The sequence below is a fragment of the Fukomys damarensis genome, unplaced genomic scaffold (genome assembly GCF_012274545.1).
Source record: "Fukomys damarensis isolate Sample0158 unplaced genomic scaffold, DMR_v1.0_HiC HiC_scaffold_25, whole genome shotgun sequence".
NCBI lineage: Eukaryota > Metazoa > Chordata > Mammalia > Rodentia > Bathyergidae > Fukomys > Fukomys damarensis.
The window spans coordinates 20936066-20949710 of NW_022900937.1; the positions used below are offsets into that span (position 1 = coordinate 20936066).

Genomic DNA, 13645 nt, shown 5'->3' on the forward strand with positions numbered 1-13645 from the left:
CCCACCAGAAGGACTGATGCTTAATTCATATATGAAATATATGAATATGGTACAAAAGGTTTTAAGTATAAAAATATATACACTGAAAAGAAAATTGGTCTTCCCTCTTGTTTCCTTGTTTCTTTCTAGAAGCAACATCTTCTACCAGTTTGGTTTTGTTTGTTTATGGTTGGAGCAGAAGTCTAATCTAACAGGAATAACCTATGAGTATACAACTTTTATGTATAAAAAATGGAAGAATCTTAAAAATACTACAATGGATAAAGAAAATGTGGTATTTATACACAATGGAGGACTACTCTGCCATAAAGAAGGACAAACTTGAGTCATTTGTAGGAAAATAGATGCACCTTGAGACTACAATGTTAAGCAAAATAAATCAGATGCAAAAATCTTAAATATCAATGGTTTCTCTTATATGAGAAATCCAAAATATAAATAAGTGAATGAGTAAAATAAAAGATAGGTAACAGGAAATAGGGAAATAGATCTTTTGCAAAAGGGAAGGGGACCAAGAAATGGAGGGAGGCAGAGGAAGGCAAGAAGGGGATGCAAAAGAATGTGTACTATGTGCATGTACCAGCTCCCTATGATGAATGTAATCGTTATTACAAGCATGTACTAGTAAAAGTACAAATTACTTTAAAGATAAAGAGAAAGACACTTTTCTACATCTTGGTGTTTGTTTACTGTTAATCTTCCCAAAAGCTGCTTAGCATGCCATTAAGTAGAGATGTGATGATTTATTAAACCATTGTAATAAATAGCAGCCTAACGTAGCAGAAGTCCAGGCATCTGAGGCAGAGAGCATGTGACCAGCCCTGAGAGTGGAAAGCAAAGGGAAGGAGCTGTAGGACAGATGAGGTTCCTGGAGTCCCAGACACCTCACAAGAACATCTAGAAGGCACCAAAATAAGGCAGTGAGAGTTCAAATGCCAGAGGAGAAGCAATGGCACTCTGCCTTGCTTTGTTCCTTGAGCACCTCAGCCTTCTGGGCAGCTGGGTTTCCTCTGTCGGTCTGTCTCTCAGGGGCACATTCCAGTATCTTTGCTCACATCCTCCTGCTTCTCACACCCTCCCTCTCAGGCTCTTGGCTCCCCAGAATTATGGGGGAACCTCGCGTACCTCATCATCCTATTGCCTTTTTCAAGTTCTTTCAGCCATTTTTGCTGGCCGGGTTCCATCTGTATCAGTTTGCTAGAGGTGCTGTAGCAAAGTATCACAAATTATGTGGTTTGAAACCATAGAAATGTATTGTCTCACAGTCTTGGAGGCCGGAAATGGAGCATCAAGTGTTGGTAGAGCCATGCTGTCTCTGAAAATTGAAACCCTTTCTTACCTCTTCTAGTTTGCACTTTGGTCAGCAATATTTGGTGTTTGTGCCCTGTCGTTACATTGCTCCTTGTCGCGTGGCTGCGATCCCCCTGAGTATCTACATGGGCTTCTTCCTGAGTATGTCTTTGCCTCTTCTTAGTAGGATGCCAGTCATATTAGGGAGTGGGCCTGTCACCAAGTAGCTCCTTCTATAAGTGGCTCACTAAGTAAACATTACCAGGTCTCTTTCTGGAGTTGGTTTTCAGGTACTTTGTAACTCGAACAAAGAGAAATGAGCCAAAATGATAGCAAAGTTCCTTTTAAAAAAGTAAAAGCAAAGAGTGAGGGAGAAACTGGCTCTACAAAGCAAGCTTGGGCTGAGCAAAAAAGGAAAAGCAAGACAAATGTACACCCTGGAGAATGTAGGGTGGGCAATCATGGGGAAACTGCAGCAGCCAGCGCTTCATGGCATCTGTGTCCTTTTATGCCATCTACATCTTGAGGAAACCCAGGAGAACTTCTCCACGAGGCCCTGAAATGTCAGGTCTAGGCTATGCTATGGAAAACCTGCTTGAGTTCTCATGAGAAGTCCATGTGCAGGGCTTTGGAAATTGTTCTGCGCATATGTTCTAGCACCTTGTAATTAGCAGGTCAGCCTATTTCCCCAGCCAGCTTTGCCATGCTCTAATTGCCTGCCTCAGGCCCACCCTAGCCCAGTATGACTTCATTAAATAATTACACCAAGGGCACATTCACAGCTTTCGGGGGTTAGGACTTGAATATATCTTTTGGGGTATGCTATTCAAGCCTTAGTGCCTGCCCATAAAACAATAGTCTGTGGAGTGGGGTGTGGCCCTGCTCAAAGTACATAAGAAAAGGAAAGAAAATATTAAAATTTTTGCTTCGTTTTTTCCTAAGATAAAAAATTGAGCTTTATTAATGTTTAATATATAGATTGCTATTGGTGGCCTCCATTGGAGTCTACCTGTCAGAGCTCCAGGTGAGTCCCTCTGAGAAGAGGAACCTGAGGGAACAGCAGACTTCCTGGTGCAGAGGGTGTTAGGGTTTGGGTCTAAATGTCCCCCCAAAGCCTCAGGTGGTCATAGGCTTGATCTAGAGTGTGTGAAGCTGGAATTGATTCATGATGCAATGCTAGGCTGAAGGGCACTAGGATTAAGGGTGTGAGTGCTACCTGCCCTAAGTAGTCTGAATAAGATTAAAGGGACAGAGAGATGCTGTTTAGGCTCTCTTGTTACCTTTGCTACCTGTTTGTTATCTCTGCCTTGGAGTCGAAGATTATGGACTAAAACTTCTACAAACTGTAAACCAAATAAACCCCTTCCCTTCCAACTTTGGGCATCAGGTATTTTGTCTCAGTAATGAGAGAAAAGAAACTAACACACAGGGTTTGGTGGCTACGCCCGTGTTTCTGGTTCAAATTCAGTGTATTGCCACATTTTGCTATGCATATGTACTTCAGAATATCATGAATGTGGTTACTTTTATGAACACCAGACTTGTTTGCTTGCTTGCTTTATTTATTTATTTATTTATTTAGTGGTACTAGAGATGGAACTCAGGATCTTCCACTTGCAAGGCAAGCAGTGGCACCATTGAGCTAAGTCCCCAGCCCCTAGACATTCTGATTCTTTTCTTTTCCAGCCCTACCAGGCCTTTAAATAGTAGACTCTTAGCCAGTCTCAGTGGTGCATATCTGTAATCCCAGCACTCTGGGAGGCTGCCAGGCTGAGGCAGGAGGATGGCAAGTTCGAGTCCAGCTCAGACAATTAGTGATTTAGCAAGACCCTGGATGGATGGATGGATGGATGGACGGACAGACAGACAGACCGACATCTGTTTAGGGATGGGCAGAGGCCCTGGGCTCTATCCTCAGGAATGCGTGTGTGCACGCACACACACACACACACACACACACACACAGAGTAGGCTCTTTGTCATGAGGTGAAGGATAACCATAAAAATACTTTAAAATCCAAACAAAACATGAAGTTTTATTTTTACAAATTTTACAAAATTAAGTTTTCTAATTTTGCTACCCTTTCCTATGATGAAAAATAATAGTGAGTAGTACACTACCTAGCAAATAGTATTAGAAAATGCAAAACTTCTCAGCATATCCTTTCAAGATAAATGCAATAATTTAACAATGAATAAGGAATACATTTTTCCCCAAAACGATAACCATCTATCCAGGCATGGTGGTTCATACCTGTAATTCCAGCACTCAGAGGCTGAGGCAGAAGGATTGGTTTCATCCTAGTTTAACCAATTTTTCAATTTAGCAAGAATCTCTCGATTTTTTTAAAAAAGGGTGTGTGTATGTGCTGGGGAGGTAGCTCAATGTGAAGGCCCTAGATTCAATCCCCAGTACAGCAAAAAATAATAATAATAAAACTCTTGAGGTAAGCATTCTGAAAATGGACATTTGAAAATGTGTCCATTGTTAAATGAAATAACTGTGTTTCTTCTAAAACTTCTCATAGCCTTCCATTTCTGAAAATAAGGAGAATTAAATGATGTGAAAACCATTCTGTTATAAAACATGGAGATATTGAAAATAATGATTATTGTTAATGCATAAGGTAGTTTGAAAGACAGGGCAAGTCCCAGGACCCTGAATAAAGAAGGAATAAACCCCAGAGCTGACAGCAGCTGCAGCTCCCGAGACACAAAAGAGAAAACATTTTGGGTCATATGAGGCAGGGAGCTGGAACTGTGATGCTACCTTAAAGCTGAATCCTCCATATAAGGCTTCCCTGGAAAGTATCCACCCACGAGCAGCCATTCCCGGGAGGTGTGCCAGGGTCAGCCTGGTCTTCAGGCAGAGGGAAAGATGTCTACAGTAAGGGTTTTGAACCCATGGTTCAAAGCAGCATTTGGGAGCTTGAAAATGTAACAATTTCCTCAACTAGGAACCTCAAAGCCAAGAAATTGGTGTTAAAAACTAAAACAAATCCAGAGCAATACTTCCTAAAACTAGGTCTTGTAGAGTGGATGATGGATGGATGGATTTTAAGAACAGGTTTAGCTTCATAGCAAGTGGGTAATTTTGAGCTTTCCCACGTACACTCTGCTTCCACATAAGCAGAGTTATCCACACCCCCACAGAGTGGTGCATTCATTACCATCAGTGAACCTACACTGGCACATCACAGCCACCCAAAGTCCCAGATTACAGTGTGGTTCACTCTTGGCATTGTTCATTCTATGGATGTGGACAACTGTCCCTAATGCTGTGCATTCATCATAATAGTGTCATGCAGAGTTTCACTTCCCTAAAAGTCCTCTGTCTCCAACTAACCATCTCTCCCTACCCGTAACCCCCAGCCTCTGGCAGCCATTCATGTTTTTACTGTTTCCTTATATTTGCCTTTTCTAGAATGCCAGGTAGTTGGCATTGTAGTTGTGATATGCATTTTCCAATTGCTTTTTTTTTTTATACCAGGGATCGAACTCAGGTCCTTATGGTTACAAGGCAGGTGGTGGAACCACTGAGCTAAGTCCCTGGCCCTCCAATTGGCTCCTTTCACTTATTAATGCATATTTAAGTTTCTTCCATGGCTCTCCATGTAGGCTTCTTCTGAAGATAGCTTTTTAATATATAAAATATTTACATGATTAGAAACCAGTTAAACGGCTGTAGTCATCCAATTTAGAAGTTTTAACACATGGACTGGAGTGGAGATGGAAGCAAGAGGTGGGTTTTAGAGATTTTGTTGGTATAGGTGGCTTTGGTGGCTGATTTAAATGTGGTGGTGGTAAAAGAGTGGAAAAATAAGGATAACTTCTTAACTTTTAATTTGATAACTGGGTGAATAATATTATTTATTACGGGATTTTTGTTGTTGTTGCTCTGGAGATCAAACCCAGGGTCACACATGCTAGGCAAGTGCTCTGCCATTGAGCTACACTCCCAATAATAAATGTCCCCTTTCTAAGAGGTGACAGAAGCACAGCAGTAAGTTTACAGGGTAAGAAATGTTAATTTCAACTACACTGAACTAGATCTACCTGCAGTACATCCACATTTGGCAGCCAGGAATACATCAGGCCTGGAGCTGAAGATAAAGCTGCATGTTGTCAGCATCTGTAATGGTAAGTTGAGCCTCAGGAATGGATAGGAAGGCTCAGGAAGTGTGCAGAGTGAGACAAGGTTAGAACAGGGCTCAGGGAACAGCAGTTTTCCAAGGGTAAGTGGAGAAACTCAGGCCAGTAAAGAGAGTAAGGAGGAAATCAACAAACTCCAGGGCCGCAGGGGCCAAATGTCAGTAAATATAAGAACAAGTGATATTGACAGAAGTCAACAGTCACTTTCCTTCTAATGTTGTCCTCACACAGTACACTGCTCCTCCACATATTGAGAGCACTTGTACACCACACCTCTGCCCAACCTTCCCTCCTGAGAGAGCAAATAAATTGAGGAACCCCAGGCAGCATAGCTGTGTTTGCAGACTCGACTGCAATGATTTGCAGCACTTATTTGCTTTTCTTTCTTGGTATTTCAAGGTGTCAATTAGACAATGTGTGGAGCAAAAGTTGACTATTACAGCAGCAAATCAATCCTAACATCTGCTCAGCCCACTGGCAGGACAACCTAGATTTAACTAAACAATGGAAGTCTGTAAAATGATGTTTCTTCCAACAAGGCCTGATGAGACCCAGTGAATATTAGAGGTCACACGCACTGATCTGGATCTATCCTGTGTGCATTACACATCCGTTGGAAATTGACAACTCAGTTCAATTAAGGCTACCACAATTGGGGCCAAGGGACCAGTTAGTCTGAGTTTCTCATTCTACAGCTATATCTTGGCCTTTTCCTACTTACTTTACATATTACTTATACCACTGCTTAGTATTCTTTTCAACCCCTGCTGTTATCAAAAATCTTTCCTTGGCCATTGCAGCCTGTGGATCTTTTCCCTTCCTGCATACTTGCATCATAATATCCCTGGCACTCACTTGGTTCTTCTTTTTTTTAATGGTGGTGGAGATCAAACCCAAGGCCTCATGCATGCTAAACAAGTGCTCTAACATTGACTGACATCCTTAGCTCTCACCTGCTTATTGACAATATTTGGTTTGAGATTAGCTTCATTGTTGTTCTTATTTCTTCAATACTGTGGTTTGCTGTGGTTTGTCCCCCAAAGGTTATTATACTGGAAACTTGGTCCCCAACATAATGGTGTTGAAATGGCAGAATTTTTTAAGAGAAGGCCTAGTGGGAGGCAATTGAGTTTTTAAGAAAAAATTAACTCTTTTCTCGCAGGAGTGCTTTCTGGGTCTCTTAGGAAGTCTAAGAGAAGCTAGTGTCCCCCTCAACTGTCTCTCGCTTCCTTGCCTATACACATGCCACTTTTGTACATGGCCACATCCTTTATGTTTCTCTGCCACGCTGTAACACAACCCAGAGAACCTCACCAATATGTTGATGCCGTTCTATTAAGACTTTGTAGTTACAAGAACCATGAGCCATATAACTCTTTTCTTTATAAAATACCCAGCAGTGGGTAGTCTGTCATAGCAATGCAAAATGAACTAAAATATCTTCAAGTTCTTTGCAGGCATCAGGAAATATATGGAGGGCCTTGACATCTTTTATTCATTCTCTTGGAAGCTTAGGCTCACCCTCATCCTTGGTATAGATGTGTATTAGTCAAATTTCGTCACCGTGGCAAATACCTCTGAAAGTCAATTTAATGGAGGAAAAATTTATTACAACTTATGGTTTTAGAGGTTTCAGTCCATGGTTGGCTGGCTCCAAGGCAGAAAATCATAGCAGAAGGACATGGTGAAGGAAGGCTGCCAGGAAGCAACAAAGGAGTAAGAGCCCCAGAAAAGATATAACCGTCAATGATATGCCCCAGGGGGCCTACTTCCCCATTCCAGGCCCCATCTCCTAATAGCCCTCTCATCTATAGAATGATCATGACCCAACCACATCTCTGGGCCCACTTCTGAACACTGTTGTGCTGAGGATCAAGCTCGCAGGACATGAATCTTTGGGGACACATTATATTTAAACCAAAATGTTTAGTTATTATACATTGAATTAATTATTTTATAATTAAATATAAATAAATACTTTTATAATCACATATAAGGCATATTTAATCATGACTAAAACATACTTAAAGTTTAGAGGGGAAAGGTCATCAGAGTCAGGATTGGTTTCTGAAGCAATTCTTTAATTATGAAGAATAGAGGTAAAGGGCACAGAAAATAGGCTGATTGTGTCTGAGCTAGGTACAATACAGCCAACTGGTTTATTTCATACATTAGTGTTCAATTGGATCAAAGAATCATATATTATAAAATGAGAGTGTGTCAATGATTAATTTATTGCTTCTCATCTCATTCAGTGTCCCTAAATGTGATGCTGGAGGTGAGCCCTGTAACTGTTTTCCTTTACCTGATCCATAGTTCATTCATAAAAGGTTCTGGAAGGATACTGCAGGAAAAGGGATTCTCTTCCTGGTTATCACATGTTTTCTTTTCTTTGTACTCCTGTGGCTTTCCTATGGGGGATAGATGGTCACTCACCACAGCACATTTCAGTGAAACCCTATGAGCAGCTTCCAGCAAATTCCACAAGGGTCCTGGTATCTCCCAGTGAATGAACAGCATCCCTGAGGGCAGTCTTTTCACAGATTTCTCTAGCATAGCCATGGTTGCCTCCTTGCTGGCCAGCCAGCCTCTTAACACCTGAGGAAACCCCTGCCACCCACTGGGTTACAACTGTGCTTTCCCCAATGAGCTCTTTATCCTACCATTAGAGTTAGGCCCTCTGCAGATTTGACTCAGCCTTTGGGTGGGCCCTAGCTTGTTCCCTGCACCTGCTGTTTCTGTATTCTTCAGCATTCAAGTTGCTTCTTTATAGCCAATTCCCTATAATTAGTTAATAATTATTTTTATTAAATTTCCTCTGTTCTAAGTATGCTAGGATTTCTTTCTTCTAACAGGACCCCAAATGATCTAGATAGAATCAAAGGGGGATCATTTCATATAATGCTTCACTTTAAAGATGAAGAGATTGGACCAGAGGGATCAGAAGAGAGGTCAGAGAAGCAGAGGCCTCGTCCAAGTTGCAGTTAGTGAGTTGCGCAGTTAAGTAGAAGCCACATCACCTAGTGGTCTGTTTAAGTAGCATTTCTACCATACTGACCTGGCACAATGTCTGAAACACATGAGGTGTTCCATAGATGTGTGTTGAGTGAATGAATCCATGAATTAAGGCTCTGAGGACAAGTCTTTATTGAGAAAGTTTAGGAAAGAGAAAGCATGAAGACATAGGGTCTTTTATAGTAATGAAGAATGTTTCAATGAGATAAGAAAATATTTTTAGAGACCAAGATCTCTTAGCAAAGAATTTGCCATTTACTTCATTTTGAACAAGCTAATACAGTATCCTGAATTCAGCTCACAGGAGTTGATTTCTTGAGGGCATTTAGGATCCAGGCTTGGAAGCCAGAAGCATCCTTAGCTAAAAGACATAGCTGCACATCCCAGCACACACCCACCACTTTTCAGATCCCCCAGACAGCTCAAATGTCCAAAACATGGTGGCAGCTTCCCTGGGAAGGTTCCCACTACAATTGGTTTATGTATCCAAGAGAAGGCAGCTTTCTGTAGTGGTTGAAAATGTGGCAGTAGAGAAGACCGCCTCAGAATCAGCCCCATTTCCCACCCACACTCTTGACATACTCAAAAGCCACAAAGCAATGGTTTGGATTTTGTAATTAGCAGTTAGTCTTTGACAGGGGTTGTTTTAGCATTATGGATGCCAGTACACAGTCTCTTTGAAGCCTTGGATAGGGTCCAAATCAACAGAATAAGAAAGCCCAGTCTAGCATTTTGATTAGGATAAGAAGCTGGTGGGAGGAATTAGGCTCAGACAAAACTTTTCTTATATATGTTTTGACAAGTTCAATAAAAGAGAGTTTATTCTACAGGTGACAGAATGGAGTAGAAAGAATATAAGCTTTCAAACTCAGCTCCTAGAGGTCAAATTCCAGTTGTGCTGCTAACTGGTTATCTGTTCCTAGGCAAGTCACCTCATTACAGGAGACTCAATATCGTCTTTGGTGAAAGTTTGACCTAAATAATTTCTGGGCCCCAACAGTGGCATTCTAAGAAATCATGAGATTGAGAAGTTCTTGAAAGCATCTCTTATCTTCACCCACTGCTACCTTCAAGATATGTGACTCCTGTGTGTTTTGAAGTAAATGTTTTTAAGAGTGAGTGGTTCATTTTGTTATTTCATTCATTCATTTATTCAGTTGTTCTCTGAACACCTTCCTGGAGATGAAAAAAGTGGCAAAGTCCCAGTCATTTTTCACACTCAGACCTTCCCTCTACAAAGATTTCCTGCTCACTCCAATTCCTCTTCTGTATTCAGAGTGGTTAATGTCTGTTCAACTCATTTTGGAACTAATCTTGTAATCTCTCTTCTACTATAGACTTTAGCCATTGAATGTAATTAAATTTCATAATTGTATGTTATTGCTCAAAGAGGTTTCCTGTGTCTCTATAACTAGACTGTGAGCTCTGGATAATGGGAAATGCATCTTACCCCTTGGATTTCCCACAGGGACTAGGTCAATATCCTACACAAGGGAGTCCTCAATTGATGGCCCTTAATTGATAGGTCTATTGGCATTGTGGATGTACAAAGGCATGGAAGTTCCTGTCCTCTCCGCGGATTCAGTGTAATTAAGGGAGATAGTCCAACCTGATGAGTTAGGTTACAACCCAAGCAATGTCTCTAAATTTGTGATTCACTGTAAATAAATGCCTTGGGTCAGTGGTTCCCAATCTTTGAACCTTGGACCTCTTGCAATCCTCTTGCAATAATCTGGGTTATTAAGTATCACAAGTCCTTATATTGTAAGATGAGTCTGACATAGTATCCCAAAATATCCATGCATTCCTTTTACAAATGCGTATTGTGATTGGCAAACTGCATAGCCTCTTAAAAACCAGGATTTCATGCTCATTTTTGTTCATAATGAACTGAACAATAAATGTTAAATAAACAGTTATTATGCAAGTTTTGTGAACGTATTTTTAAGTTTAATATTCAAAGGGGATCATTGATACCATTGAGAGAAACAACAGAATTTTGGGGGGAAAAGTGAACATTTTAGCTCAAATAGATAAAAAAAAGAGATAGGATTTAAACTCATCTTTGAAAAGTAATTAGTTTTTTAATAGAATGTGGAATTTACTATTGAATAGAAAAATGAAACCTTATAAAAGAGACCCAGAGAGCTCCCTGGATCCCTCCAAGCACCTCTCTGCCCTCCACCCCAACCCCAATAAAACCATTGTTTTATATATATAATGGCTAGCAAAGATTAAAAAGATGCCAAGCTTCCAAAGATGGCAGATGCTCAGCTTAAAGAAGTTGATGATTGGCTGTGTCTGGTGCCATTGTTCTAGAGGAGTCCACTTGGTCAGTTGCAGCAGCAGTTTAGTTCCCAGCCTTGTGGACCGGGGATTGATATCAGGGACCCCGAGCAGATGACATGTGACAAGGCAGAGAGCCTATGTCCTCACTCATCTCCTCTCTCCAGTATTGCTTCTGCTCCTCTATCGCCTGACCAACCCGATTCATGTCCTCTTTTAGTTGGTGAGGATTTTCTGCAAAGATGAGGCGAAACCAGCCAGGCTCCTTGAATCTGGAGGATTTGCCATGGGATAACACCAGCTTACAGGAAGCAGCGATGGAGGATCAGTTCTTCAAATGTGCATGGCTCCAGTAACTTTTTCAAATTTACCTAGATATGAAGGCCAGAGCCGTGATCGTGAAAGGGGATCTGGAACTCATGCAGTTTCTCCAATTCGTGCAGTTTCTTAGTGACCTCGTGGCAGGAGTGATTAGTGGGCAGGTACACTCTGTTAATCCCGTCTCTGTCCCGGAGCAGCTTATACTGGGTGATGCCAGAAGACACTGTGGAGGTAGCCACAGGGGCTCTTAGCAGAAGCTATGTCATTGTTGTGGGTATACAGAACACCAAAGTGGAAACCAGTGATGCCAAACTCCTTACTGTCCCATGTCACATGGGTCTTGTTGGGGTCAGGCAAACTTTCTATGCTTAGAACACTGGAACATGATGGAGTCATAAAACACGGACAGTGTGTTTGTTTCATCTATGATCACATATAGTTCACTTCTTCTGGCAAATTCCAGGCAATCTTTCAGTGATTCCTTTGAGTTGACATACCTAGAAGATTCTGAGGCTTGGTTAGCAAAAGGCCTTTGACATTTTTACTCTTAGTCTTAGCTTCAAGAAGGTCTTGCTCTAGTTTGCCCACAGTGAGCCAGGAAGATGGGTGTTTATACCAGTTATCTCACTGTCCAGGTGGATGGGAAGCAGTTCAACTTGTGCATACAGCTGAGAGCTAAAGACCAAGTTGTTGTGGAAGGGAGTAGGGACCAGAATGGCATCCCCTGGGTCACACAGAACCATGACCAGCGCAGAGAAGTCAGCACAGCAGTTATTTAGAACAAACACACCTCTCAGATTCAGGTGGCCAGGTGCTCCGCAGTCAAGAACTGGGCCACTTCTGCCAGCAGGAATGGATGTCCTCTCTAGTTGGGGTACTGCAGCAGGGGCTCCTCAGTGTAGTGCACATCATCCTGACACAACCTTTCAGTCATTAGATCAACACACAGCAATCACTAATGCCACAGTTAAGGCAGCCCAAAAGGGTTCAGGACTGTGTGGTATTTCTCTCCTTGGTAAGCCTCATTGTCCTGGAAGTTTGAGTAGTAAAAATGTAGAAGTGTCAACCCCATGATCAGACAGGATATGGCTAAGAAATGTAGCTTCAGAATCACTCCACTAGGAACCTGGCTGGCTATGCTATGTAAATGATGGGGCCTGGCTCATATTCTGGGTATCTATATTGGCCTCAGAAAGCTTTCTGGAACCCAGTTGCTATCGGCATTCATCTCTTTTCTAGCCTAGAATCCTTATGCTTGCTGAAACCACCCTTAGTCATTGGGGCTCAGAGACTTGCTCTTCCTCCTCTCACTAAGCTTGCATCTTAGTAATTAGATTTTTTTTTTATTTGGTACCAGGGATTGAACTGGGGGCCTTGCGCTTGCAAGGCAGGCAGCAGAACCACTGAGCTAATCCCTGGCCCAGTAATTAAATTTTTAACAGCAAGGGCAAGTCAGAGGTTCAACTCATTTCAGGTGTCTTTTTTTTTTTTGTACCCGGGATTGAACTCCGGTCCTTGTGCTTGCAAGGCAGGCAGCAGAACCACTGAGCTAATCCCTGGCCCAGTAATTAAATTTTTAACAGCAAGGGCAAGTCAGAGGTTCAACTCATTTCAGGTGTCTTTTTTTTTTTTGTACCCGGGATTGAACTCCGGTCCTTGTGCTTGCAAGGCAGGCCACCAAACCACTGAGCTAAATCCCCGGCCCAAATTTCAGCTGTCTTGATGGATATGAAAGAAGAAAGGCCACCAGCTCCCTGTAAGGTCATGATACTGCAAGATCATAGTATCAGAGTACAGATGAATAGGAACAGGGTGGGTAGAGAATTCAGGTCAATTTACATCCTTTAGGTGCTTCCAGAAAATTGGAGAGACATGAGAAACTATTGACCCTACTAATATACCAATCAGGCAGGAAATTCTGAAACCTATTATATCAGATTTTGTAAAATATCTTCTAAACCCTGTAGAAGTAGTTCAACACCAGCCACACCCTGAACACTTAATAGAGGAAACGTGAACACAGGATACAAGTGTATAAGGAGTGATGTATAAAAGAATTGTGCATTCAAATCAAGCCTAATCATTCATATTTATCATCAAACATGAATGGAAAGATGAGCACAAGTCTCAGGTGTGCCATAAACTAGACGTGAATCACTTCTTGGTAAAGCTACTGGAATAATTAAGGTCCCTTCCTTCCAGGCCTGTTATTGCCTTTCAGAGTGTGACTATGGTGACTAGGCCCATGTCTCTCCAGGAAGCTGCCCTAGCCTTATGTCCTAGGTAAGTGAACAGAGATTGTTTCCCAAGAAGGTGAGCAGAGAAAGAGACACTTTCCTATTAGATCTGGAAAAAGCCCCCATAAGCTGTCATTCCTATATTTATTCATAGAGAGTATTCTCTCTGCAAGAGGTGAAGTGTCACATTCCTTTGTGACCTTTCCCTTCAGTCTAAAATTTCCTGGTGGACCCAAGTTCTTTCTTTCTATCTTTGAACTTGGATTCACTCACATCAAAAGTACTGCCCATTCCTTACACTGCCAGAAGGAGATAATGTAAAATGACCCAGATCTTTTGGAAAA

The 13645-nt window shown here is 41.7% G+C and overlaps 1 pseudogene; it reads right to left on the minus strand.

Annotated features, from left to right (window-relative positions):
• Positions 1-10840: 10840 nt before the first annotated feature.
• LOC104864770 lies at positions 10841-12007 on the minus strand (annotated as a pseudogene).
• Positions 12008-13645: the final 1638 nt, after the last annotated feature.